Consider the following 27,684-nt stretch of genomic DNA (forward strand, 5'->3'; position numbering starts at 1 on the left):
ATCTATTAAGTGCCATGGAGTGACTAAGAACGCACGAACCGTAATGACTACTTGGTTTTCGTGTTCACCTTGCGCAACAGAAAGTGACTCGTATATACAACCTTGCTCAAAAGATTTAGCATTATCGTCGTCGGCATCATCACCGAGAATAAGATAGCTCCGCTTTGTTTAAAATAAAATTATAAATAGTCCGAATAGTCCAATGCATGTGTCATTTGGTAGAAACATTTTTATACTTATCTTCCTTTGCCTGAAGCAGAACTCTGTGATCTTCCGCTACACAGGAGAATGGCCGTAAATCATCAGCATTCGCATCATAATGGTTCTTCTGCAGCACCGTGCTGTTTAAGTTGTACCTGCACTATCCAGCCCAAATTTCCCGACCTTGATTACTCTTCAATCGATTTTTATCCGTCTCTTTATTTTATAAACTGTACTGTTGCCTTAACTGACCTTCGGTTCTGTGCTTTCCGCATTACCCGTCTAGCTCTTTCCAACTGTTTTCTCTTACTTTCCTTTGTACGAGAATTACAGTCATTTCTTTAATCCGCCATGCTAACACCCCTTGAGTATTTCATGCTCATCCGTTTAAAAGCAGCTAGGTCTTAGTTTAAGCTATATCGTCGATAAATGTGAAGCGTATAAACAGAAAAGCACGTTTTCAAGCAAGTGGGCATTACACGCTTCTAAGGGCGAAATAATTTTGCGCTAACACAACTCATCTGTCACAAAAAGCGAGGAGCCGCTGTATCCGCGACCCCTTCACGAATTCATTTAGCGCGCCCGCTTCCCAAATTAAGACGCCCTCCCGAGGCAGGCAGCGCAGAGGGGGAGAGAGAGCGAGTCACGACACGAGGGCCTGTTTATTTATTTTTCTCCCAACTCGACGACGGCCCCAGCGAGGCTCCACAGAAAGCGAGAAAACCATGTGCGTGGAAGCGTGCAGTTGATTACTGCCGCACCGTTAAAGCTGACGCTCGTGTCGCGCGCCATAGCTGCTCCTGAGATGCTGCAGGCAGTCGTCACCAGCTCGACTCGAGAAATGAGTACATATATACTATATGGCGAGGAGTCAAGAGTTGACCGACAGGAGCTTTCTCTCGTTTCCCGCGGAAACATTCGCCGGGAGTATGAGACATAACCCTCGGGAACCGCCGCACGGCCGCGAGCTTAGCCGTCGGGCGCCTTCTCCACAAACCAAAAATACCCGTCGAGCGCCCGCGGCGAAGTCAGCATCCTCTCCCCTCTTCCTCCCCTCCACGGTGTTCACCGCGTGCGCGCTCTGCAGCGCGTTCACACAAGGCGTCGTCGGCGACGGGACACGCGATGTGAGCCCCGAAGCCCGCCTCGCGCTTCAGGGGCGGGTGGTGGCGTACGCCGCCAGCGACCCCTCCCGGTTTCTACCCGCAACCCCATTACGTTAATGGCGAGGGTCATTGAAGGAGCGTTGTCGCCCCCACTGTTCCAGGTCGTCGTCAGCGATCACAGGCCTGCAGGCTGCTGCGTATCGACCTTGTGTATACATACATGTGCTGCTTTCTCCTCGGGCGCGCGACCCGCCGTGTGCGTATCAACACGCCGTCGAAGCCGCAGCCACAACTATGCCGACCCGTTGCTTTGTTTCCTGCGGTGCAGCTCTTCCCCGGCGCCCCCTAGACGATCGCTCCGATACCCTCTTTCCTCCAACCGGGGCTCAGTGACGGCGACGAGACATTCGGAATGACTCATTTAGCCTGTCGTGCCCTCTGAAGAATGATGAATTTGAGAGGTGCAAACGACCACCACTGCTAGCACCAGCCACGTGCAAACCATTTCTGTTTGCACTGCGTCCGCATCGTGACCGCGTGCGGGGCGCGGTGGAAGTGCACGCACAGACGCGTAGTTGGCGCACTCAACTGTGTGGCATCCTCTGTATGCGGCGGCGTGGTGGTTGTTTGGGGTCCTTCTGGTGGACCTTGGGCGTCGAGAAAGAGGTCTTCGCCCTTGACTTGCGAAGAACCGAGTCGGTGGCGAGCATGTTTTTTTTTCTCTGAAACCGCGGGGAGCTGATGAGGCGGGTGCTCTGTCTTGGTCGTCAGCGGTATCCTAAGGTTCCACGACGCGTTCCCTAAGGAGCAAGTGGGGGACAATCGTTTGGGACCGGCGTGGCGCAGCATTCCCCAGGTGGCCATTACGGAAAGGAAATGAGGACTTCACTTTAGTGGAAAGGAAAATATTACTGAAGAGAATGTCTATAGGCTTCTGCAGGAGAGGCTAGGACATAAACAAACAAAGAAATGCTTTTAATTAAAAAAATTTAAGGCGATGTGACATGAATGCAATCTTAATTCTACTTCCATGCGCTAAACTGTTTCAGTGGAGCACCTTGCGCTGCCAAAGTAGTCAACCTGTGTCTCAAACGCAGTAGTAAACATCGACATCGGCGCTCTTCCAAATTTGCAATGGAAGTACATTGTTCTAAAAAAGCGGACAAAAAAATCATGATGCGTCAGTTGGCTGCGGACGGTAAATAATAATAATAATAATAATAATAATAATAATAATAATAATAATAATAATAATAATAATAATAATAATAATAATAATAATAATAATAATAATAATAATAATAATAATAATAATAATAATAATAATAATAATAGTAATAATAATAATAATAATAATAAAAACCTCTGCATAAGGGATACAAGCGTTGGACCTCGCATTGGTTTGCTGGAGCAGACAAGCTACCTCCCGACAACGAAAAAAGTTTCGATAATTGCAAGTACGTTTTGAAGCTGCCGAGAAACGTTATTTAATCATTTCTTTCCACGTTTTCATCGGTTGTGCACGGATATAGCACATTTGAGACGAGTAGCCAGGAATACTTTTCCGGAGCGGCAGCGGCTTATAGTAATTGCTTGTATACAGTGTGGTGCGGGTGTTCTCCCGCTGTTTTGCATATGTGCTTGAGGAGAGCTTGAAAACAGACGTATGTGTTCGAAACATTCTTGAACGTCCTGCGTAACAGAGAGAGAGAGAGGTGCAAGGAGGCGGGTATTGTCTTTTGGCCTACCTTTTCTTTTTGCGTGTGTTTGGAGACTATATCCTTCGCCTATACAGTTTCCAGTCACTTGACAGTATGCATGAGATTGCAGTAGCTGTTAGATTCATCGAATTAAATATTGCAGGTGCACGCGGTACTGCAATAAATTAAAATAACGCACATAATTGACCGCATTTTCTGTGATCTTGCGCCATTAAACTTCCGAATATACGGTGAATAAGAGTGTTAAGTAGTATGCAATGCTTGCTGCACCTATCTGCATGCCAACAGGAATAAATATCTTGAGCGCTGGTGGTGGTGGGAGGAGAGAGAAGGAAAGACAGAGAGGGGGGAGGGGGGCGCAAAACTGCGCGCGGAAAAAATAAATAAATCATCCGTGCACCCGTAAACAAAGACAGCACAAAACACACCTCACTTTGCTCGGGATTCACCAAGTTCACTCCACCACACTTAGCTTTGGTAAAGAAAAGAAAAATGTGCTGTTGCATATGCATATTTTCCACAACAAGTTCATAAAACACATTTCGAGCATGCGCACCGCTACGCATGGCAAAAATGAAACGCACCATCTTCGCACCACCAAGCGTGAAATCTCGAGCTCAAACCCAGGCTCGAAGGGTGTATATATCACTTGTGGCTTGCAAGATAAACCGCATCTCTGACTAAAAAAAAATTAAAAGAAAAAAGAAGAGGTACCCCAGAAAGAGCAGCCAAGGACCGGCTTTGACAAAAACACCGCTCTACAGCCTATTCGGTATGCAACGGAGGCAAGTGTATAACAACGGAAAGAACTAACGCTTCGCCGTCGACGACGCGCGTTGTTCCACTCTCCAAGTATCCGTCTCTCACCGCACCACCGCTTGCTCTCTTTGTTCGGAGCCGCGAAAGTGAGAAGCACGCAACGCTGAGCAGAGAGATCAACTGAGGCTCCCTCCTCCTTAGCGGAATGGCGCGCGTGTGACGACGCGGTGCTTTAACGCCGCGCCGGTGTAAACGTTGCGTCCCTGCAGCCGCCAGCGCCGTGCACCTATTAAGCGCAAGCGGGATTTAGCGAGGGGCTTAAATCGCGCAAACGCAATTTGCAAGTTAAGCAGATGCGCTCTCCCAACGTTCGACGGTGCTCAGTCGTTGGCGCCCCCGCTTCCATCAGCTCCCTCTCTGGGGACTCGCGCGAGTTGTTGCGCGCCCTCGGCATGCGCTAGGACCGCGCGCACACTTTCTACACGTTTCTGGTCTTTCTTCAACTCCTTTCGTGTGCTGTCTGAAAAGGTGGGAATTGTATTACACCGGGAGGAACAAAACTGAAGTGTGTGACTAAAGTTCTAAGCGATAAAAATCGGAGATACCTGCGCTCGGTATAAGTTTTAGAAAGCGCGGTAATCTCAGGAGCGTCTCTTTGATTCTTACGGCGAGAGATGTGTGACAAAAAAGCGGAACGCTTGGAAAAGAAGGAACATTGTGAAAGATGTTAAAACGAATCCGAGGGGTTACTCTATCATAGTGCTATATACCATCTGCCCACTTTAAATTCCTTATTAGAGCGGTATGAAACGGCAATCTTTGCAATAAGCATGCCCACGTTCTACAGAATGGCGTGACCTTGTAAATCGCTCCAATCATGCAAAAAAAAGAACGAGCTTTCATATGATCGCACAGGCGATGAGCAAGCTACATAAGTTTGCAAATGTGAGAACGATAATTAAGTGCACTGGAAAGAAAATGATTCATATGTGCACTAGTGCATAGCGCTGATGCATAGCGCTAGTGAAAATGAAAAATTCAGAAATTTCATTCTGGGAGCGTAGGGAAGGAGAGCTGGGGGGGGGGGGGGGGCAGTAAGCAAACCAGAGACATCTATGAACCACATTTGGCATCGGTTTGCTTTTGTTAGCAAACAGCAAAAAATATTGCTTCCGGGGAAAATAAAATAAAAAGTATTTTGAACTAGTGCGGGCCGAAAAGGTATGCCCCAGTTCACTTGGTGCCTTTGTCCTCTCTAGTGATGCAAAGTCGACGTCCTATTGAAACTAACGCCGCCTTTGGACAACTCATTTATTGCTCCTTAGTCCGACCTTCATATATCGGGCGCAAGTAACTTTCAAGGCGCGTACGTTCCTTCGTAGTCGCGTGTTCGCAGCCTGTTGTATGCAAGCAGCCACGGATAACGTAATATAAACGGCAGTGGGAAAGTTCCTTGACGTTCCGGCGCCAGGCGATGCGCTATCAACTAAGTACCTTAGCGTATACGAGCCGGCCAAGCGCGGCGCGCAATATCCTCACTTAAGTGCACTTGGACAACACCGGTCGAACCACCGTATACAGGCCGATACGAGGAGGCCGGGGAAAGACGAAGCGCCGCTGCCACGAACAGCCGCGGATGCGCGCAAACCTCGTGGCTCGAGACTCGCACGCGCTGCTGTCCACGCGCTGTCTACGCTATAGCCGTGCTGGGCAGAGAAACGGCGGCCAACTCGCAGCGCGGACCATTCGCATTGCAGAAACCGCCAGTCCCTCGGGTCTCCACGCTCCATTTGAGCCGGGTCACATCGAGTGCTTTTCCCTCGCGATCTGACCACTTGCACGGGTACTAGACAACCACGCAGCGCTGAAGTTGGTTGGAGAAAGACGCTGTTGTACGGACATATAACGGCACCGCGAACGGGCAGCAATTATACCCTCCGCACGGTTGGCAGCGCCCTTTCCGCCACAGACTCGATTGACAGAAGCCTGCAGCGCCAGCTCTTGAGTTAGATAGAGGTCGCCTGGATTGGGAATCGTTTTGTGAGGAGGCGGATAAGGGTAGGCAACAGCGGAAGTGTTAGAGTTGTTTCTTGCACTCCGAGGGACGGGTTCAGTGTGCTGACCATGGTGCTGACAGCAAATACGTAAACGTTGGTATCGCGAAGTAAGCAGCTTATTACATTTTACTTTGCGGCGCATAAATTATGTTCAAGAAAACGGCACCACGACGCTTGCAAAAGCTTGTTAAAATGTCCGTTTCAGATATTCTGGTTTTGCCCATAAAGTAATGTCGAGTGATTCTATAGGTAGCCGTAATTGGAGCCTTGCAGTTCAAGCGCTGTCCAGTAGTAGCAATCCAAATTTGAAACAATCGGGCTTGTCGTGTGTACGTTAGTCCCACGTATGTGGTGTGGACTTGTCACTGATTTCTAGTATGCGCCCGGCTAATCAGCCACACCGAATAGCTTTTTATAAACCCTTATTTGTACACGTTCTTGTCGTTTTTTTTCCCCCTTTTATTTGTTGCTAGCAAAAGAAACCGTGATGTGTGCACTGGCTCACCAGTAACGAAAACGCTGGGCTATCAGCGACATCGTTGGAAATGAATAAGTACAGCCTTAAGGAGGTGCATCTCCATCAGCGACACTTCCGCGTTGTAGTGTGGTGCCGTCGAGTTAGTCGCAGCCACAAAGAAAAAAAAAGAGTTAAATCTGCCTTGCTTTCGAGCTGACCGCTGTTTACTCAGTTAACTTTGCGCTTCATTTCTTGAGTGTCTGGACTGATGGTGGCACCAGTTGACGATACGGGACTCGATAACTTGGAATCATCCCTCCTTTCCCTATGTATTCTATACATGCGCCATGTATCCCTGCATCTGTTGCTGTTCTTTTTTTTCTCTCTCTGCGCTTTAACTAGCACTTTGGCTTTGCCTTTGGCTTTAACTAGCACTTTGGCACTTTGGCCCCCCCTTTGGCTTCCCGCTCACCACACCCTTACCATCTCGCCTTAGCGTTTATGTATATGCTCCCACAGGGAGTAGAGTTGCGTAACTGTATTCCCCACGTCGAACGTTCAAATTTGATGCGGTGCAGCTGACTTCAGAGACACAGCGCTGCTTCTTAGCATATACAGACCTCCCTGAGGCACCATGTGAATATACTATGTACACTACGTACGTGCACCTGGCGCCATCTGCCTGTGATCTCTGGTACCGGCGCTCTCACAGCCGGTGAGGGGGGGGGGGGGGGGGGGGGGGTATGTCACTGCGATACAGGCTATGCTAACTCTTCACTGAGCATTGCGTGCAGTCATTGTCAGTGCACTGGAGGCACATCTGCGCATGTAGGAGATCTAGCGGAGGCGGCAAGTTACCGAGACGCAACCATATCTAACGCCTTGCGCCTTGTTTGAAGTAGAAATTCACAGGCTACTGCGAGCCGAATTTTCGGCACAGTGTTTCTCTTCGATGGAATGCTACACTTTTACATCGGTGAATGTGCATTAAAGCAAGAAACAAGCGTTGTTTCTTGTCGATCGTGACTTGCGGGGTATGAGAAAACAAGCAAAGTACCGATCATCATTGGCAGTGCTCTAATCTTGGCTCCTGGAACATGAGGAGAGGAGCGGTTTTCCCGCAGAGCTTGAACGAAATGGCAGACCTTCGCGCATCTCTGCTCCCAGTATAAGCATATACAGGAACACTAAATTGCCTTTGGATATGGCGACATCTCGGGGCATTGGTTCGAACTGTGAAAGTAATTTCAGGGCTCGTTCCTCGCCTTCATTCTTTCTAAATACTGCGCGCATTACAAAATTCATTCTTAGCAGCTATGGCTATACAGCTCCCCGCATGGTCAGAAATGTTCTCATACATTTTAATTGAATTGCCAAAGTTCCGTAGCCGGTATGTGTCACTTCGGAAACAAACTAACGCTGACCAGAGTTGATGCGCGTTCACTTCATATGTACTTCATATTGTTCAACTGTGTATACTGCTCCAACAAAGGCTTTGTTAGTCAGCTGCGTCAGTTATTGGATGTATTTGCGGGATGATCAGTTCTTGATCAGTTCTGTCGTAGTTTGTCTGCAATAGAGAATATGTGAAGGTAGAATAATGAACTAAAAGCCGCCCGCTGCATTTGCAAGACTTTTTCACATTGGTAAATTGCAACTTTGACAGGACAACATGAATGCGATGTAACTTGCATCCATAGATAAGTTTTTCGAGTAGCAAAGAATGGAGAGGGGGGGACTGGAGCTTCGACAAGCTGTACTGGGGCACCATTTCTTCATCCTTGCTTTTCATCTGTTTTCAGTTCAATTTTTTTTTCAATTCAATTCAATCTTATTGTGAACACATGATATGTTACATTCATAATAAATAAATATAAAAGGAGGTACTATAGTGAAAATACTGTACTGGCACCTCCAGCGTGAACAGTTTTTTTATTGATTAATTGATTGCTTGATTGATTGATTGATTAATTAATTTAATGGGACAGATTGAGGGTACAAAGGGAGCAGAGCAGCTTTTCGCTTACTGTTACCGGCTTCGACCATAACAGTGGAAGTGGCGATGCAGCATTCAACACAGTTCCTACCCTAAAATCCTAACATAAACAGTGAAGGAACTAAACTTTACTCGTTTTCAATGCATGGAAATGTAGTGAAACATTTAAGGAACTGAAGAACACTTCCGTGTGATAAATGGAGTTGCGCGCAGTCCAGACTAACATTTTTTTTTACGATTCGAGAAATGTTTTTCATGAGCCGAAGATTAACTCCTGCACACCGATTTACTGAAAATCGGACACACACAGGCAAATGAATAATTCAAGCAGTATCCTGTGAGTGCAAGTAATTATACTCGGCCCTCTGCATTACAGTTTGGTGAATGGATCTGCTAGGAACAATTATTACTAATACGTTATTTTATTTAGCAAAGCAAGAAATAGCTTCCTCTCTTCAAAGCGTTTGAACTCATATGATTGTAAGTTCTGCGTTTTCCAGGCGGGCTGCCGAACCTTAGGCCCGTTTCAGGACGTGTCATCTACCCCCCCCCCCCCCCCCCCTCTTTTCTCCCCGATACACGCAAAAGAGAAACGGAGGACGGTTAAGCTTAGCCTTAAGACATGTTGTGTTTACTGGTGCATAAGCAACTATGGATATCATGCGCCAAGAACGGGGTTAGCGAATCGCTGCTGGTTGGATTTCAGTCACTTGCTCCGTATTTGGTTTAAGACAGTTGCATCCTTTAAATATCTAAAAAAAAACATGAGTTAGGTCAATGAGTGCCGACGCGATAGTGATTTTAACAGCGCCTTTTTCTTCCGCGTATTTTCGACATTGAGAGACAGGCACAGCTGACTTCGGCAAACTTGTTAAACGTCTTTATAATTGATTTGGTTCTGGACGGAGAAGTGAAGAAGCATTATCTGTCTCACTTGGACACCTATACACTTCCCATGAACGGCACACAATCGGAGGTAGTGCATATGTCGTTGCTTCGTATCCCCATCGCAAAATATCCTCCAACTTAACCAGCAGGTGGATGTTATATCTGAAGATGAAAAATGATATGACAGCACCATGAACGTTACACAAAATTAACGTTTGCCTAGTAATTTTGTAAAAAAATCAAATGCGATCCCCCTCCCCATATTTCCAATACGTTTCTCGAACCTATAGGAGATGGCGACGGCTTTTCTGCACAACGACCCAATACGTTAACGCGTATTAAAAAAAAAAATTATAGTTTCAAAAGAGCGTTGCCCACTCTAGCGCCTTTGCCTAGAGCACTCCTTTTATGGCGTGCCGCCAAATTTATCGCGGTCAAAAGCGAATGGACGAAATTTAGAGCGCATCCAAGATTTGCAGCGCTTCGGTTTTGTTAGATTCAGAAGCGACGTCATCGACTGATGAAAGCATAGAAGCTTGTTCCTCCTGAAACCAGCTGCTTGAAACAATGAAGCCTTTCGTATACTCTCCGTTTCGTTGCCTAAGTTAAAGCAATACGCAGCCCTTTTATTGGAAATTTCAAGGTATCCTCAACCGCTTACAACTTGACCCACGTGTTATGGCTGATAAATCTTCGCTTGCATAGAATACGCAAAGAACATTGCACCCCTCTTTGACGAGGTGACGACGGTCGCCGTTTGGAGGCGTTGACAGAAAACGCTGTTCATAAGCTCGATGTTTTGGAGAATAAATTGAGAAGTAACAGAAAGCATTTCTTCACTGCTTAAGCAAATTACGGGAGAAACCTAGCGCCTTCCCATCCCTTCCTTTTTTTCTTCGCTTCCTCTCTTCTTTCCGGATTATTCCTACAGGACAAAGATGGACGCAAACAGACCCGAAGTAAAGTGAAGGGTTGTGTCCCACGCGAGCAGGGAATAAAGAGCGCACAAAGATCGCAAAAAAAAAAAAACAAAAAAAAAACACGGGCAGTCGTTTCATACTATTCACGCTCTTTAGCCCCGAAAGCAGACCGAGGGACAGGGAGGGAAGAGTGGAAGTCCTAGCTTAAAGACAATTGCTGGGTTTCTGGGAAGGAGTGTAAGGGAGGACGCGTTCGCTGCTTGGGCCGCAAACGACGAGCCCAGCGGCGCAAGAAGAAGGGCCCTCGGAAGGCGGACATCCCTCCAAGGGGATGCCCAGACGAGGATGTGCACAAAAGCGGGCCCTCCAGATTCCGGCCCGGCGTCGTCTCCTCGGAAGGAAGGGCGCGCCTGCGGAACAGGAAGTGCTACAAGGAAGCTTCCTTTCCATCTCTCAGAAGAATCCCCTTCCCCCTTTTCCTCTCCCCCTTCCCCCTCATCTTGCGTGGGCCAAGGCCCGCTCTTTGGGGAGGAAGCTCCGCTTCTTCCATTTTCCTCATGCAGCACGCCTGCCGTCATGCGGGACGCTTTCCTCTTCTTCCTCCACGTCCTCCCCAAAGCTGCCTCGGACTGTATCAGCTGTATTTCCCTCGCTCCCTCCTGCTAGACACGCCATCCCTTCTACCCATCTTTCCCTCCTCAATCCTCGACCTCTCCTTTCCTTGAAGAAGCGCGGCGAAGATCAATCAATCACGCCGCGCCGGACACTCGCCAAAAACAAGGGACGCAAAAATATCTCGTCGTTGAGTGCTTCTGCTTGGCAGCTGGCATTATAATACGCGGGGAAAAAAGGGAAGAGTGGCGAGGGGTTATAAAATCCCGATAGGACAGGAGACGCACTGCACTGTTGATAAAGGGTAGCGGGAGAGTGTCGTTTTGTAAACAGTGGGGAGGACAACGGTGGAATCGCACGGTAAACTGCTGAAAAACGCTTGCTATAGCGCGCAAGGTTCACGTACTTTACTGTTCTGATACTTTACACCTATGACTGACAACGTCCCCATTCCCTAACGCGGATTATATGCAAGCGAAATCAGCATCTTTTTTAATCACTGTTGCTTTCTGCTGCGTCATTATCTTTGTTTCACTGTTCCTTTAGGGGGAACGAGAGTAGCTCTGTGGTGGTAGCGGTATATTAAAATAAACAGAGAGAACGAAAATAATGTTACCTGCCACTGTAATTGCTATCTTATATCTTAAGCACCCAAGATAAGGCTGACGGAAATAGAAGAGACAGCGAGGGGATAGCGAGAAACACAGAGGGGAGCTATAGCAAGAAAGGACAACTGGTGCTGAGACAGTACTTCGAGGGCACATGAAAGAGCATTGTAACAGCATAATCGTAGTGCAGCAGAACAGCATGACAGATAAATCTTGTTTTACTGTAGTAAGATAAATGCAGTTTGTCTTAATTCAGATTACAAGAAATCTGTGCGCAAACTTAGAGCATATGTCAAATGTTAGTGCGCCTTTTCTTACAAAGAAGAAGGATTCCACGTTTCGACGCTGTGTGCACACGACCAAAAATGCCCCTGGAGAACGCGTCAAGGATGCGTAAATGTGCACTGTGACAATTTTCCCCGTGCAAGAGAGTGCCGTCTTTACCACAGATGTGACTTAGGGGCTCTTAAGTTTATATGATATACGACGCGATACTTGCAGCGTCCAGAAAACTTCGATTCAAAGGCATGGGTCCCACACTTTAGCACATGCACTCTAGAATCGCAAAGTTTCGATTGGTTGGCACACCTCGTCATCAAGCATTGAAAATTGGATCGATCCCTTTATTTGCACTCATAGAGCACAGAAAAGTAGGAGGACCTCTTTGCATTGTAACGAATTTTCGAAGCGTCCTTACAAGCATGAACCGGCTTTTTGTTCATTTTGTAATTTTACCTGGCCAGTGCGCCTGATTTATTAATTAGAGTTACCATCTCTGAAGCAAGGACCAAGCAGCGGGGCGTGCTTGTGGCATTGTGTTAGGAATGCAACGCCGAAGTAACTACTATGCTGACAGGAAGAAAAAGCGACATGGTTCTTCCGCAGTTTACGCCATATACAAATTGGGGCGCCCGATCAAGCGAAGTCTTGTAAGTGTGGCGCATATACCGTGCCCGCGCTTCAGGAGAGGGTCAGTGCAGCGTTCCGCTGCAGCCAGCACGCGGAGAAGCGAAAAAAGGGGCAAGAAAAGCTTACTCCAACTTTTGATGGAACACCGGATGGGTGGGTGACAGTCGAGTAGTTTGTCACGAACATGCACCGCGCGACCGACCGAGCCCGGCGAGCGATAAAAGGGAAAATAGAGCTCCACCAGGAAAAAGGGATGACGCCAAGGAAGCGGGCAGAAAAATAAAATAGCGAGGGAACAGCGCAAGACCAGAGCGAAGTGCTGCCGCCGCTGCTGGTGTTCCTGCGAAAGGGAGGAAGGAGACGGGGAGGATTGGGGAAGCACTGGAAAGATAGGGAAGCGCGCGCTGTGCTGAGAAGCGCGCCACACGGGGGTAGCTTGCTTGCCCGGGCTTGGCTATAGGCTGGGCTGGGTTGGTTGGCTGCCGGGCTGCCGCCGCCGGAGACTTCCCGAAAATGACGGCACGCGGGAGATCCTGCAGCCGAGGGAAGAAAAAAAGGGGGGGGGGGGGGGGGGGGGGGAGAAGGCGAACTCATAACAGGCATCGAAGGGGAAGAAGAAGCAGTGCGGTTACGCGACCCTTCGCGGCAGCGAATGAAACCACCAGCGAGAAAGGAGCGATGCGACGCGACGAATCACGGGGAAAAAGAGAGGAAAAAAGGGAAAGCTAACCGCGCATGCCTGCACCGTTCACTTTTCACTAGAAATAAGGGGGAAAAGTTGGCCGTCCCCTATCTGCTGGCCCACACCGCTCTCCCCCAATCTCCCTTTTTCTTCCTCTTCCGTGCGGAATATTCTTCGAACATCCACACCGTTGCTTGGCTTCCATCTTCTCCGCTTTCACTTTTCTTTCCGCTTCTGTTGCTTTGTTATCGCCTATCTGACGCTCTCTTTCTTTATTTCTCGCTCATTCGCCTGCCATGTAGAGCAGCACCGGGCTTTACGGTGACACGCCCCTGCCGACAATATATATAGGCGTGCTGATCTATTAAACTGTAACGATGGGTTGCTGCCGCTCCTCCGACTGGCGGCAGGGTGACAGCACTGGAGGCAGCAACAGCGAGCTTGCGCAGTTCGCGATAAGGCCACTTGCCTGTCTGCTTGCTTCTACTGCAGCTGCTCGCTCGCCTGTCTTTCCTGTTGTGCACGGCTTGTACGTATTTGTCGGATGCTTGTTTGCTTCGAACGCGCGCGAAAGCGGCGCTGGTTTCAACCCTGTAAGAAAGCAGCGCGGTGCGCTCGGCTGTTGTACACAGCGTCTATCGTGACCGGAAAGCTGTGGGCGTGGCCTCCCATGGCGTTGCGTAAATTCAGCGGTGACAAACGCGCTCCTGTCTCACACTCACCGCGATGGTTTGTGACGTGCTGCGGCTCAAACTTGCCGGTTCCGGCTAGCAAGCTAGAGCGTTGTTCACTGACGAACGCAGATAGCGAGTTCTCTGATGAGCACTGAGGGCTCCGTCGAAAAAAAAGAAAAACGGCTTTTAGTAAGTTGTGGGTTGTCGGAATGCCGCTGCCCTGACAACTTGTCACCTCTTAAATCATTTCTTGGTCCGTACTTCACTACTCACCGAGCTTAATGGCGAAAGCGTTTCATCCTTCTCTTCTTCCTCTTTTGTCTACCTCGTCTCTTTTTGCTCTATCTTCTGTGTTTTTGTGGACTCGTCTTAATTTCATTATTTTCTTCTTTTTTCCTTTTTTTTTTTTTTTTTTTGCTTCGTCGTCAGAACCCATTGCGACGTCCTTACCAGGGAAATTATGTTGACGTCAGAACCTATTGCAAAGTCTCGCTGACAAATACCGCCGAATCTCGCAGAATCTCGCGGACACATCTCGCAGACACAGAGAGGTTCATGGGCCTAGAAAGGCTGACGTCTTAATATTTTTAAAATGAAAACTTACTTATTTAATTATTATAGCCCCAGAAGAATGAGGGGGGAGGGGGGGGCATATATAAAAGGTATACAAAAATAATGATCACGATGACGGCGCAAAGGAAGCGGTACGTCGCGAGCACGCGAAAGGAATACAAAGCTGATACAAAACAGGGAAAAAATAAAACAAACAGAAAAATAGAAAACATAAACAAAGAACAAAGCACAACTAAGAGAAAAATAGCTAACCAGGTGCAACTGAAATAATAGTACATGAGAAAACGACATTAGGAGCATCTGACACTGGTACAACATTTGGAAAACCGCCGGGTTGGCGCAGCGGTTAAGGCGCTCGACTACTGTACCCAAGGACGTAGGATCGAATCCCGGCCTCGGATGCAGCGTTTCGATGGAGGCGAAACGGGCGTCCGTGTGCTGTGCGATGTCAGTGCACGTTAAAGAACCACAGGTGGTCGAAATTTCCGGAGTCCTCCACTGCTGCGTCTCTCATAGTCTTAGTCGCTTTGGGATGTTAAACCCCACAAACCAACCACATTTGGAACAGTACTAAGGGGATAAGTGCATAAGTAGGTGCTTTTTAAGCTCTCCGATATCAGGTATATGCATAGAAACTGTGTTGTGAGGAAGGGTCATTCCAGGGTCTAATTGCTGTAGGCAAAGCAGATTAATTAAATGACTGAGTTTTGTATAATAAGCTGTGTCACAACTCTATCATAAACCACCGCATTTATAATTATTGCTTTGCGCCTTATTCAATTTCGAACTTATACAAAAATCATAATCTGCGGATATATTGTTTCTTACTACCTGTTCAAAGATGTCACAATGCGTTTTGTTTTGTTTTGTTTTGTTTTTGGCCTTACTAGCGGGATAAATTTTGTTCAAAATTGCAAAAGAAAAAAATATGGATAAGTGATGAAGGAGCACGTTCAAGCACGTTTAAGTACTATCAGGCACGCCAGGTCTATTATTAGATTAAACCATAAATTCATCAATGCTCGTTGTCGGTGGGCTACGAAATTGTTGAAAAATTGTAAATGAGGTGGTTGAAATTTGTGTCAGAGTGGCGCATTTAGAAAATTGATAAAGACACATGACAAGTAAAAATAAGAAACCGCGCCAATTGCTCGAAGTTCGCTTAAGGATTCCACCTCGTCTGTGTCTGGGAGCTGAAGCGATAAGCGAATTCATGTAGTTTGAAATGCGGAAATACTCAGCTTTACATGGTCTGTACGTACTTCGATATCGGCGACGGAAGAAAGTGCCTAGGTATTGTCGTTTGTAGGGAAGCACGGAGTCAGCATTCTTCAGAGCAGATGACGTAAAATAAATGAACAAAGAAAAACAGCACGCCACCAGACAGGTCAATCCACGGTAGTCGCACATCACATCAGCAGTTCCGCGGTAGAAACATTTTTTTATATATATTGTGAGCGCAACGCGCGAACTTTCACCTCTTTCATCTGTATAGATCCATCATCATTATCATCATCATCGCTGGCTGCTGCTCGGAGCGTCGCGCGCTGTGTGCCAGCTGGCTCTGGAATAGAACAGACGTTTTGTGCAAGTGCTGTCTCACAAGTGGCGGAGGTGCGATTCGTATTCCCCACCTCTCGCTTTAGACCCGCCTACCGTTCTCCCTGGAGCTCCGTTCAGGCCTTCGCTTGCGTCCACGGTCCTGTGCTATGGATGAGGGCAACGGTGCTCGCTCACCCCCGGCGTCTCCTCCTCCTACTGCGGCTGCCCCTGCCTGGACTGTCACCAGCCGCCAGCGCGATCCCCAAATCTTTGCTGGCCTTCGCGGTGAAGATGTCGACGACTGGCTCGACAACTACAACAGGGTCAGTGCATTTAACCGCTGGGATGACGCTCATAAACTGCTAAACGTCGTCTTCTACTTGGCTCACGTCGCCAAAACCTGGTTCCTCAATCACGAGGATGACATCGCTGACTGGCCTACATTCACGGACCAGCTAAAGAAAATTTTCGGCACTCCGGCTGGTCGCTCAGAGCAGGCAAAGAAAAAACTTGAAGCTCGTCTCCAGCAGCCCGGCGAGTCCTATACGTCGTACATCGAGGACGTTCTGGCCCTTTGTCGCCGTGTCGACGCTGCTATGCCTGAATCTGAGCGTGTTCGCCACTTAATTAAGGGCATCAACACTGCTGCTATCAATGCCTTCGTGTTTAAAAACCCGTCGTCCGTATCTGACATCACATCCACATGTCAACGTCTGGATCAGCTACAGTCCTGCCGCCTCGTGCAAGACCCCAGTGATGGTGGCTCCCTCATAGATGGAAATTTGCGGTCCCTAATCCGCACCATGATCCGGGAGGAGCTCTACGGCCTCACCAACCCCTCTGCAGTATCTCCAACTCTTCCGCCAGCAACGGTGAATTTGCGCAGCATCATCAAAGATGAACTGACGAATTTCAACTGCACTGTGGCACCTGCCCCACCTCCCATTGCCTCCCAACCTCCCTCGCCGCCTCCCAACGCCCCCCAACATTCCTTGCCAACCTATGCCGAGATTACTTCACGGCAACCCACTCCGCCTTCCCCGACTTTTTCGGCACCCGTGTGCGGTCACGTCGCGGCAATGGCACCATATCCTACAGTGCATCGTCCTGTTACAGCCTGGCGCCCCTCCCGCCCTGTGTGCTACTATTGTGGGATACGTGGCCACATTGCCCGTGTCTGTCGCCGCCGCCAACAAGACGAGCAACGGGGTTATGCTCCCTTTGAACGTGCCCGCGTGCGCCAGCCTGATGATTCTGCACTGCCCTACTCAGACTTTTACCGGCGTTCTTCCTCTCCTCCGAATTCCACCAATGTTTCACGGCCCTCGCGTCCTTCCCGACGCCGATCCCCTTCGCCTTTTCGCAGCACGTCACCACTTCGTCCTGCCTCGCAACCCTTCCAACCTATAACGGAAAACTAACCGAAGCAGTTTTTGGAGGGAAAGCTGCTTCGAGTTCGAAATCTACAATTCCTCCTGGGCGACCGTCGAATATGTTAGTAGTGATTGTTGAAGGATTGTACGTTGAGGCCCTCATCGACACCGGCGCCGCTTATTCCGTCCTGCATTTCTCACTGTGTTCTCATCTGCGCAAAGTTATAACGCCATACATCGGTCCGCCACTTCGTGGAGCTAATGGAACTCTTATGAAACCCACCGGCCAATGCACAGCACGTGTCCTCATCGATAACCAGCGGCATCATATCGAATTTATTGTGCTCCCCACGTGCGTTCATCTCATGATCTTGGGGTGGGATTTCTTATCGTCGGCGTCCGCCCTCATCTCTTGCCGTGAGCGCCTTATTCATCTTGCGGACCCCGATATATTACCGACTTCTGATTGTTCACCACCACACGTGTTCGCAGCAGTTGATTTCGTTTTGCCCCCAGGACGCGAGCAGCTGATCATCGTGGCATTGGACTACCCTCTCGATGGCGAAGCCTTCGTTATGCCCGCTCCTCGGTGGACCTCCGACGGCCTAGCTCTTGCCTCGTGCCTCACCTCCTTCACCCGCGGTTGCGCGGTCGTTGCGGCCCTTAATACAACTCTCCAGCCGTTCTTACTGCCCAGAGGAGCCACAGTTGGGTTTATTTTTGACTGCGATCCCGTTCCCCTCAACACACTTTCCAGCGCACCACCGCCTCCTGCCAAGCCTCAATTTCCGACATCCTCTGCGCTCGCAGCCGCCATCAGCCCTGACCTTACATCCGAGCAGTCCACAGCTCTGCTAGACGTCCTCCTGCGGCACCGAGAGTCTTTTGATGTGTGCGCCTCAGCGTTGGGGAAGACCTCCGTCACCTCTCATCGCATAGAGACGGACGGCTCTGCTATTGTTCGACGAAGGCCGTATCGCGTTTCAGCAGCAGAACGCAAAATCATTGAGGAGCAAGTTGCTGACATGCTTGCTCGAAATGTCATCCGACCATCCACGAGCTCTTGGTCCTCACCTGTGGTCCTCGTTCGCAAAAAAGATGGCTCAGTCCGCTTCTGCGTGGATTACCGGGAACTTAACAAGATCACGCGCAAGGATGTTTACCCTTTGCCTCGTATTGATGACGCATTAGACTGTCTTCAAGGCGCTGAGCATTTCTCCAGTCTCGATCTCCGCTCGGGATACTGGCAAATTCCTATGCACGATGCAGACAAGGACAAGACTGCCTTTTCTACCCCCGACGGTCTCTACGAATTTAACGTGATGCCTTTCGGACTCTGCAATGCGCCGGCCACCTTTGAGCGCATGATTGATACCGTGCTTCGCGGCATGAAATGGAAAACATGCCTATGATATCTCGACGACATCATTGTCTTCTCGTCAAACTTCACTCAGCACTTGCAGCGTCTCACTGATGTCCTCACGTCCCTTGCCCAGGCGGGGCTTCAGCTGAATACCAAGAAGTGCCACTTTGCCAGTAAGGCCATCAAAGTACTCGGCCATGTCGTCAGTAAGGCAGGAATCCAGCCTGATCCCGAAAAAATTACGGCTGTCGTTAATTTTCCTCGGCCCCAACGTCAGAAAGATCTTCGCAGCTTCCTTGGCTTAGCCTCCTACTTCCGCCGTTTTATTCGGAACTTTGCAACAATTGCTGCCCCGCTACACAAGCTCGTGTCTTCCCAAGTGGTTTACACCTGGTCCACTGAATGTGAAGACGCCTTCAAAGCTCTCAAGCAGGCACTCACTTCCACCCCTGTGCTTCGCCATTTTGACGCTGACGCGCCCACCATACTTCACACAGACGCCAGTGGCCACGGTATTGGCGCGGTTCTCTTGCAACGCAACGCAGTGTCTGAAGAGCAAGTCGTCGCATACGCCAGTCGTACGCTTACTGCAGCTGAGCGTAACTATACTATTACCGAGCAAGAGTGCCTCGCTGTTGTTTGGTCGGTTCAAAAATTTCGACCTTATTTGTATGGCCGCCACTTCACCATTGTCACAGACCATCACGCACTCTGTTGGCTGTCATCGCTGAAGAACTTATCGGGTCGACTGGGTCGCTGGGTACTACGTCTTCAAGAATAAACCTTCACCATCACTTATAAATCTGGGCGAAAACACCTCGACGCTGACGCCCTCTCCCGCTGCCCATTGCTACCTACTGACGCGGCCCCACATACGGTCTCCTCTCCCTGCTGCCATCCGAGTCAGCCTTCTGCTGGCCACCTGAATGTTGCACCCATCGCCATAGCTCCACTCGAGAACAATGCTGATTTCTCGTCCCTGCAGCTGACTGACCCTTCCTGCCGCACAATCATCGCTCGCCTCCGTCAGTTGTCCCAAACAGTCGCTTGCGCCGTCAGCTTCGTCGGTTCCGATTTCACCATGGAACACTTTACCGCGACGTTTATCACCCTACGGGTCAACGCTGGGTACCCGTTGCCCCTCGCTCCCTTCGTTTTAAAATTATGGAGGCTTACCACGACGACCCCACTGCTGGACATTTAGGCCACTTTAAAACTTACGACCGTATCAAGAGCCGCTACTTCTGGCCTGGGCTTTCTGCCAGCGTCGCCAAATACATTTCATCATGTCCGTCTTGCCAGCATCGCAAGCGTTCAACATCCCCTCCTGCTGGCCTACTGCAACCTCTACCTTGCCCATCTGTGCCTTTTGACACGGTCGCCATTGACTTATTTGGTCCTCTCCCTTTGACGTCAGACGGCAACCGTTTTGTTGTCACTGCCATCGACCATCTAATGCGGTACGCTGAAACCGCACCTCTTCGCTCCGGTGCCGCCTCTGAAGTCGCCGATTTTTTCCTGCGTGCGATAGTTTTGCGTCATGGTGCTCCTCGTATTCTCATTAGCGACCGTGGAAAGACATTTCTTTCTCAAGTCCTTGAGGAAGTACTGCGCGCAGCCAACACCGTCCATAAGACTTCTTCTAGCTACCACCCTCAGACCAACGGACTCATCGAGCAGTTTCATCGCACTTTGTCCGACATGATATCCATGTATATCGCTCCTGATCACCGGAACTGGGACAACGTTTTACCTTTCGTCACCTACGCCTACAATTCCGCTGTTCAGCGCACTACTGGTTATAGCCCTTTCTTTTTAGTTTATGGCCGTCAACCATCGACAGTACTGGACACTACTTTCTTCTCTGCTCCCTCTACGTCTGAATCTCTGGGCGAAGAGTTTGCCACACGTATGGCCCAGTGTCGCCAACTTGCCCGTTTGAACACTGAAGATGCTCAACAGGAACGCAAAGCCCTGTATGATCAACGCCATCGAACTCCCTCCTTTTACCCCGGTGATGAAGTTCTCCTGTGGACACCAATCCGCATTCCTGGCCTGTGTGAGAAGTTTCTCCATCGTTACATTGGCCCTTATACAGTACTCCAACAAACGTCTCCGGTGAACTATCGCGTTATTCCCTCGCACACCGTCGCAGATCGACGTCGTCGCTCCGACGAGATCGTCCACGCCTCGCGCATGAAGCCCTATGCCCGTCGTCCCTCATCCCTGTAATCAGCGACCAGGGTGGCCGCTCTTTTGTCGGGGGGATTTGTGTGAGCGCAACGCGTGAACTTTCACCTCTTTCATCTGTATAGATCCATCATCATTATCATCATCATCGCTGGCTGCTGCTCGGAGCGTCGCGCGCTGTGTGCCAGCTGGCTCTGGAATAGAACAGACGTTTTGTGCAAGTGCTGTCTCACAATATATAAATAATTCGTTAGGATTAGAAGCCTCATTGTTGAGACTTTTAAATTCTAACTCTTGCCACCTGCAACCTGCCATAGTCGGCAGGTGGAAGACTAGACGTCACCATGTCCAAGGGAGAGGCAGGCTGCCATGGGAAGAACGCCGCACAGAATGACTGTACCGATGACTGAAAATGGCTAGGAATAACTGAACAAAGAGCACAGCAAAGTTTCTCGGCATTTGTTAAGCAAACGTGAGCAAAATACCCAAGAGCTAAGCGGTAAAGCATGTAGAAGAAAATATAGCCTAATAGAAGCAACTAAAAGCTAGGTAAACACCTACATTAGTCACACATGCATTAGTCATCGCATATTGATAATTAAGCGGCCTCCTATTTTTCTGTGCGTATTTGTATGTGTATTGTGTCAAGCGCTTGCTACAATAATATACAAAGTATGTGCAATGTTTCCACGTAAATCTAAGCTCTACTCGGATGTAACTCAAGAACGACATATGGCCAAGGTCAAAGCACACCCTCCTGCCAATAGCGTCAATCTGCTGTAATGACGTCTCGGCAAACTGCCTTGCACTTAATGTCGTGGCATCGTAAACGAACTAATGCTGTAAGAAGCACCGGTGTTCACTCCTAAACCTTGCAGAATAAAACGCGGTGAGCACAAGACGCGGACGCAGCCATGAGCACGGTAATTAAGATGCCCGCGTGGCATGGTGAAGGCTTCACCTTAGTGTGACACTGCTTGAGGTGAAAGCAGCTTTGGAGGGGCGAACTAAACTTGTGCTCATTGTAGCTGGAAATCGGAAGGTAAAAGTGGGAGTGGATTGGGTTCCGCTATCACTTCTCAGTTCTCAGCTTACTGAAACTCGTTAATAGTAAAGTACACAGTCATTGTGCCCTGCCTGTAAGTTCATATGGGGTCTAAGTGTGGAAAAAGAAGCTAACTGGAGTAGTGTGGTACTCGGCGCAGCTATTTGTTTAAGCATGTGATCAATACGTGATAACAAGAGGCACACACTTCATGCCACATCCTTGTCTAGCGCCTTCCTTTTTATTAAATGTTCTCCAATCCAATCCAAATGCTCTCTTAGCTCCCGCCTTCCTTTTGTTCGCCGTTTGCTCCTCGTTGTGTTTTGCCAGTTACGCGAACATACAATGTGCGCTGTAAAAGACATGCTTTAATAATAGCCAAACGTAAAAATACGGCCAATGATGCAGCTGTTGAACGAAATAAGAATAACGGCTGTAACGCAGGAAAAAAAAATCAGTGCGTTAAAAACCTCAATGAACATGTTATGCTAACTTGATGGAGACCTCACATCGTCCATAACTTTCTGGTGTGCAAATTGCCGTGGTTATATCGTCCTTGTCATCATCATCACCACCACCATTCTGACTACATCCACCGCAGGACAATTCAGCACCCATGTACCTCCAAGTAACCCTCCGCAGCTGCGACCACCTTGAATTTGCAGACTTCCTATTCTTATCCAGCCTTCCTATAGCGACCATAACTTATTTGTATTCGAAAAGCATGTCTTGCAACGCCCAATTCTTCGTCATTCAAACCAGGCAGTCAATAACTCGCGGTTGTTCCCCTTCACATACTGTGCTCTCTCTTTCTGTCTCTTAACGGTACATTGTGGTTATGTAAGGTCGCTCAAAATAGAGAAGAAATTTGAGCGTGTTAAGAATGTGATGTGGGGAGCGGAATGTTGTTGATGCACGTCATGACGGCGGTATACGCCAAACTCTTAAAGAGTAGCCTCTGCGTTCTAAAACAGCGACGTGCCGCGACACTGTTGACGGTGATACATTATTTCAATTTCCTTTATTAGTTTATTCAGCCCCCCCCCCCCCCCCCCCCCCCTCCCGCTGTTTTTAACGACCTGATTTATTTCGTCATGACCGAAACACTGCGCTGCAGTTTTGCCGCCATCTCGGAATGCCAGTAACGCTAACGTTGTCGTCGGTAACACACATTGCCCCCAGTCCTTTGCTTTCAATAATTTATTCACTGTAGCGAGTAAACAGCTTCAAAAACGCGTACACGGCACGTAGTATACATACGCCGATCCTGTTTATTTAAGATAGACGACTCTACGACGACAGGCCGCATTCTTCTAGTAAACAGCACCTCATTCACGGCACCGCACTGTCGCAAAACAAGTGAAAGTGATTTGTAACGCTCGTTCACCGCCGCAAATGGACCGAGAAACAAGAAAAAGCCCCACTGCTTGTCACGCCGCCTCTCAGATGTGCGAAAATGTCGGCGCCCGACAACAAGGCAAAGCCAAGGCGCCTTGTCGCGCTGCTCATGGAGCGAGACTCGGCGCGGCACCGAAGTGCGAACACTCATTTACAGCCGTTTCCATTTGTTTCGGCGGAGACGCTGCGAGAGGCGGCGCAGGGTCGGACTCTCGGTCTAGCAGGAATGGGGAGAGAAGGCGAAGGGGAAGTAAAGGGGCGAACGAAAGCGACGAGCCTTGCCGCAGCCCGCAAAGCTATTCCTATTCATCCCCGGCGGCTCTTCCCTAACGTTTCACGTCAAGGCTTCACGTCATGTTCGCTAAAAAGTCCCATTTTTAATCCTCTTAGCGAGCGAGCAGCAGAAGCAGCAGCCGAGCCAACGTGTGCGGCGGTGCTCGGGGCGAATATGTTCGCCCGTGTGTGTGTGTTCCTATCGACAGGACTGGCTCGTTATCTTGGGCCGCATTCCATTTCTCTCGCTTTACTTCGTCCCACAACCCTGCCACCGCCTTATACTCGCGCAGGCTGCAGCGTAGATTTGTTTTTCTGCTTTCCAAGCAGGGTATAGCAGCAGCAGCAGCAGCAGCGGAGTCGAGGGATATGCCTGCCCCTGTTTTCCCGTTTACTTTTCCTCAGAGCGCGCGCGCGCGCGCGCGCCTCTGCCGATACTTTCAACGCCTATGACGTTACATTTATTCCTTATTTTCCCTTTTATCTCATTATTTTTTCGCGCGACGATAGTACACGGGGCGCCCATCGACGCCACCGTTTCTTCACCCTTCGTCGACGCCTGCTCGGCTCCTTCGCCGCGCGCGTAAGATCTTTTAATGCGCCGTCGAGGCCTCTTTTCTGGGCGAACATCTGTTTGCCTTCGGCTCTCTCTCTACAGGGCCTGCGCACCGGCGCGATGTTCAGAGAGGGAGTTTCGCTCCGGAGATTTCTGTCACGCGAATGCAAATATTCACCTTATCTCCTTCCGAGGCGTGTCAAAAAGACGGTAATGAAGTGCCCCCCCCCCCCCCCCCCCCCCCTCCTGTCCTCCTCCTCCCTCTTTCATCTTCTCAGTGCCTCTGTCTGCCGGCTCTAGGAGCTCTTTGTTCTTTTTTCCGATTTTTTTTTTTTTTTTTGATGGGGTCTCGGAAAAAAATTTGTTTCCACCGAATTTTTCGTCGTCGTCGTCGTCGTCATCGCCTCAGCGCTTTTTGTGTTCTTGCTTGGCTCCTCTGGTGCTCTTGAGTGTGTGTTCCAGTCGACAGCTTCGTAGAAGACACAGTCGTTGCAGACGTTCCCTGGGACAGAGTCTTGCGCTGTAGTGTAAGGTGAAATATTGACGCCGTTTTCATTGCTGTAATCGGTAATCTCACCTCCAAGGCAAACCACGTAATGTTGTGCCGAATGTGTGTACGGAACTGCCACACACTTTCCGTTCATTTGGCATAGCATTAGGCTTCTAGGTTTTTGGTGGCATCGCTCGTGCGAAAGTTGAGAAATATCTCGTAAGATTGGTGCAAATTTGAGCTCGTGGCAGGGCCGTTAAGAGAAGCATTGGTCTTTCGCATTCATTTACGTTTATTAGGAATAAGAGTAAAATGTAAGTCATATATATATAAGACCCGTTAAAGGATACAAAGACACGTATATGTAAAGCTTGACAAGAATGACGTTGCTGTTTCACGGACAGTAACAGTGCTTTAGGTTTTTATTTATTCTCCCAGTCTGGCAACTGCCAAGAACTTTGGCAGCGTACAGTCCAGCTATTATTTATATTTTGGTGAAACCGTTGACAGGCTTCCAGTGAAAAGCAATATCTATACGAGCAACCAGCTCGTCACCACGTTAAAAATTGCACTGATAAGCTTCCAGCATAATATTTGTAGCAGCAGCAAAAGCACGTTCGTGTCAAGAGCGAACTCGCACGGTGAGGGGCGCATAATGAATTTGCTGTAGAGAAACACGAAGCACCTTCGGAGATATTTTGGAAAGCAAAAAACAAAAAAAAAAAAACAATAAGAAGAATGAAAGGGGCGAAAGCTGAGATTCTGCCATGACAGCGGACAAGGACTACGTTCCCGTGACAACATTCTCGGCGAAAGAAGAAACAGGGGATTGACGCGCGCGTGAACGAAGCAAGGAGCGGACGTGGGGAGAGAGGAAACGTGATCTGAAAATAGACAGCGCCGACGGGTGTCAAAAATTTCTTCGCGCCGATCACTTGGCAAGTCCGTGTTCGCTTTTGCAAGACAGGACACGGCTTCTCGGAAGAGGAGAGTGTCTTCGAACTGAAGCTTCGGAGAAGGTCGCTTCCCTGGCGCTCGAGGAGGCTGGCACGGCGCGGCGTATTTTGAGTCGAGAAGTAAAGAAGCAAAAAAAAAAAAAAAGACAGAAAAAAAGGAGTTACTCCAAAAACCTTACACTCTCAGTTTCGTCAAACTTGAGTTTCGATTTTTTTCACATCTGATTGCGAATGAAAGAGGCGTTACATTCGCGCCATCTAGGAAGGTGGAGCTTGGTATGAAGTCGATATATCCCAGTCGAAAAAAAACTACAGAACTGTGTCAAAAATACTACAGAATATCCTGTAGTTCTGTCGTAACCATCAGGTTTTTCTGTAGTTCTGTAGTACTTTTTTGTAGTTCTGTAGTTTTTCTGTAGTACATTTCTGTTGTCTGTAGTTCTGTAGCACTTTTCTGTTGTAACTACAGAATGTTCTGTTGTCACAACAGATTTCCCGTCAAAAACCGCACAGAAATTCTGTATTAACATCAAAAAATTGCCTGTAGTTTTTTCCGACTACATGCTCTTTGAAGGAACTTAAGTTTTTTGAAATAGTATGCAATCGTCGTTGATTTTCAAGGCATTCCTATCAATACGTACACCGTGCACGACGTATTACAGTATTTGTTTGCGGCAATCCTTGGAGTCTGGATGTAGCATTGCGCGAGCTGTACACGGACGGAAGTGAACAAAAAGAACAGATGCTATTGTTTTTAAAAGACGGCGATATCAATCGTAGCAGACACGAAAGAAAGGATTTTTCTTAGAGTGAGCGAACATTACCGAGCTTAAGGAGGTGCCATGGTCAATTCCTGGAACCACTGAAGAAATAGATCACCTGCCTCAGGAGCTTCAAACGGTGGAGACAGCGTCCGGGCCGGCAATACGCCCTCTAGTTTGTCGTTTGTTTCAGCCTTAAACGCAATGATTGTTACGAGTGTTTAACCAGACATTTCTGATTTCGTCATTTTTAATGAAGAGAGGTCGTTTTGTTTACTAGGGTTACTTAGTGTTCTTGTGTGGATAAAAACCTGAAAGTAATTGTCTTACGCTGCAGGAGTAACTGTAATTTAATGTGACTGGGCTTAGGGAACAGTAATCAATGTAATTTAACGATATTTTCAAGATTTTTTAGGAAAGCAATCAGTAATGTAATTTAATTATTTTTAAGAGTAATTTTGCAGTCTATGTACCGCATATATCGTATCCCTGGTTATCTCTCCACCCTTTAAACCCCTGTTTTCCCTCTATCCGCTTAGGACACTTTTGAACAGGCGAAGAAACAGGCGTTGTTTATTTTCTTCAACTTTTCAATTAAAAAAGTAGCGAAATTTCTGTAACAGGACTTTTTTTTTTTTTTTTTTCACTAAAAAACCAGCTCACACCAGCTACAACTTCGTCATCGTCCAGAGCACCGAGCAGAACAATCTCCACATTGTGTTTCAATTGCGCACCTTTACAATATATTTATATGTTTCTATTTCGGTTGGATATTTCTTTCATATACATTTAATCCTAGAGGTCAATAGGGAGAGGGAGGTATTGGGGAAATATTTTTTTTAGATGACCTTATGAATACAAAATGAACCGGAGTACGGGTGTGCATATATCCGAAATTTGGGACAGCGGATCTAATGTCCTCGTATTCGACTATTCGAACGAATAAAATAGTGCATTTTTATATTACTAGAGCCGAATCAAATATGTTCTCAACTTTTTAATACTCCTCGAATAATTGGCATAATACTCGAATAAGGCTCTGCTGCAGTATATTTCTTCGACAATTGATCGAAAAGCAGGGCCTATACAAAGACTGCGTGCTATCATGCAGCGATTGGTATGTCTGGGACAATGGGTCAGTGCTGCTAAGCGTTCCACTCGTGTGGCAGCGTTGATTTCTCATCATCATCAGCTGAACTATACCCACTGCAGGGCGAATGCCTCTCTCATAATCTTCCAATTAACCCGGTCCTGTACTAGCACATCCCACTGACCCCTCCGAATTTCTTAACCTCATCCGCCCACCTAACTTTCTGCCGCCCCCTGCTACGCTTTCCTTCCCTTAGAATCCAGTTTGTTACCCTAAGCGACCATCGGTTATCCTCTCTTCGCACTACATGTCCTGCCCATGCCCATTTCTTCTTCTTGATTTCCACTATATAATGTCAGTAAGTTCAGTTATTTCTCTGACCTACTCCACACGCTTGCTATCTCTTAATGTTACCCCTACCAGTTTTCGTTCCATAGCCCTCTACGTTGTCCTCAACTTAAGTAGAACCGTCTTGGTTAGCCTC

The 27,684-nt window shown here is 48.3% G+C and overlaps 1 protein-coding gene and 1 long non-coding RNA gene across 5 annotated transcripts in view; one reads left to right on the forward strand and one right to left on the reverse strand.

The window, feature by feature from the left end:
* The window catches only part of pb (homeobox proposcipedia), a 94,110-nt gene that overhangs the window by 48,546 nt on the left and 17,880 nt on the right, over positions 1 to 27,684 (forward strand). The gene's annotated exons all lie outside the window — the stretch shown is intronic.
* LOC146186477 (uncharacterized) overlaps positions 1 to 27,684 on the reverse strand; it is a 242,691-nt gene that overhangs the window by 22,368 nt on the left and 192,639 nt on the right. The window contains exon 7 of one of the 4 annotated variants that reach the window (XR_014708117.1): positions 7,656 to 7,871. The exons of the other annotated variants lie outside the window; for them this stretch is intronic. This is a non-coding gene — a long non-coding RNA (uncharacterized LOC146186477). Of the gene's footprint in view, positions 1 to 7,655; positions 7,872 to 27,684 lie in introns of those variants that run through there. 4 annotated transcript variants of the gene reach the window in all.

Source organism: Amblyomma maculatum, chromosome 6 (genome assembly GCF_055883805.1).
Source record: "Amblyomma maculatum isolate TAMU_Amacu chromosome 6, ASM5588380v1, whole genome shotgun sequence".
Taxonomy (NCBI): domain Eukaryota; kingdom Metazoa; phylum Arthropoda; class Arachnida; order Ixodida; family Ixodidae; genus Amblyomma; species Amblyomma maculatum.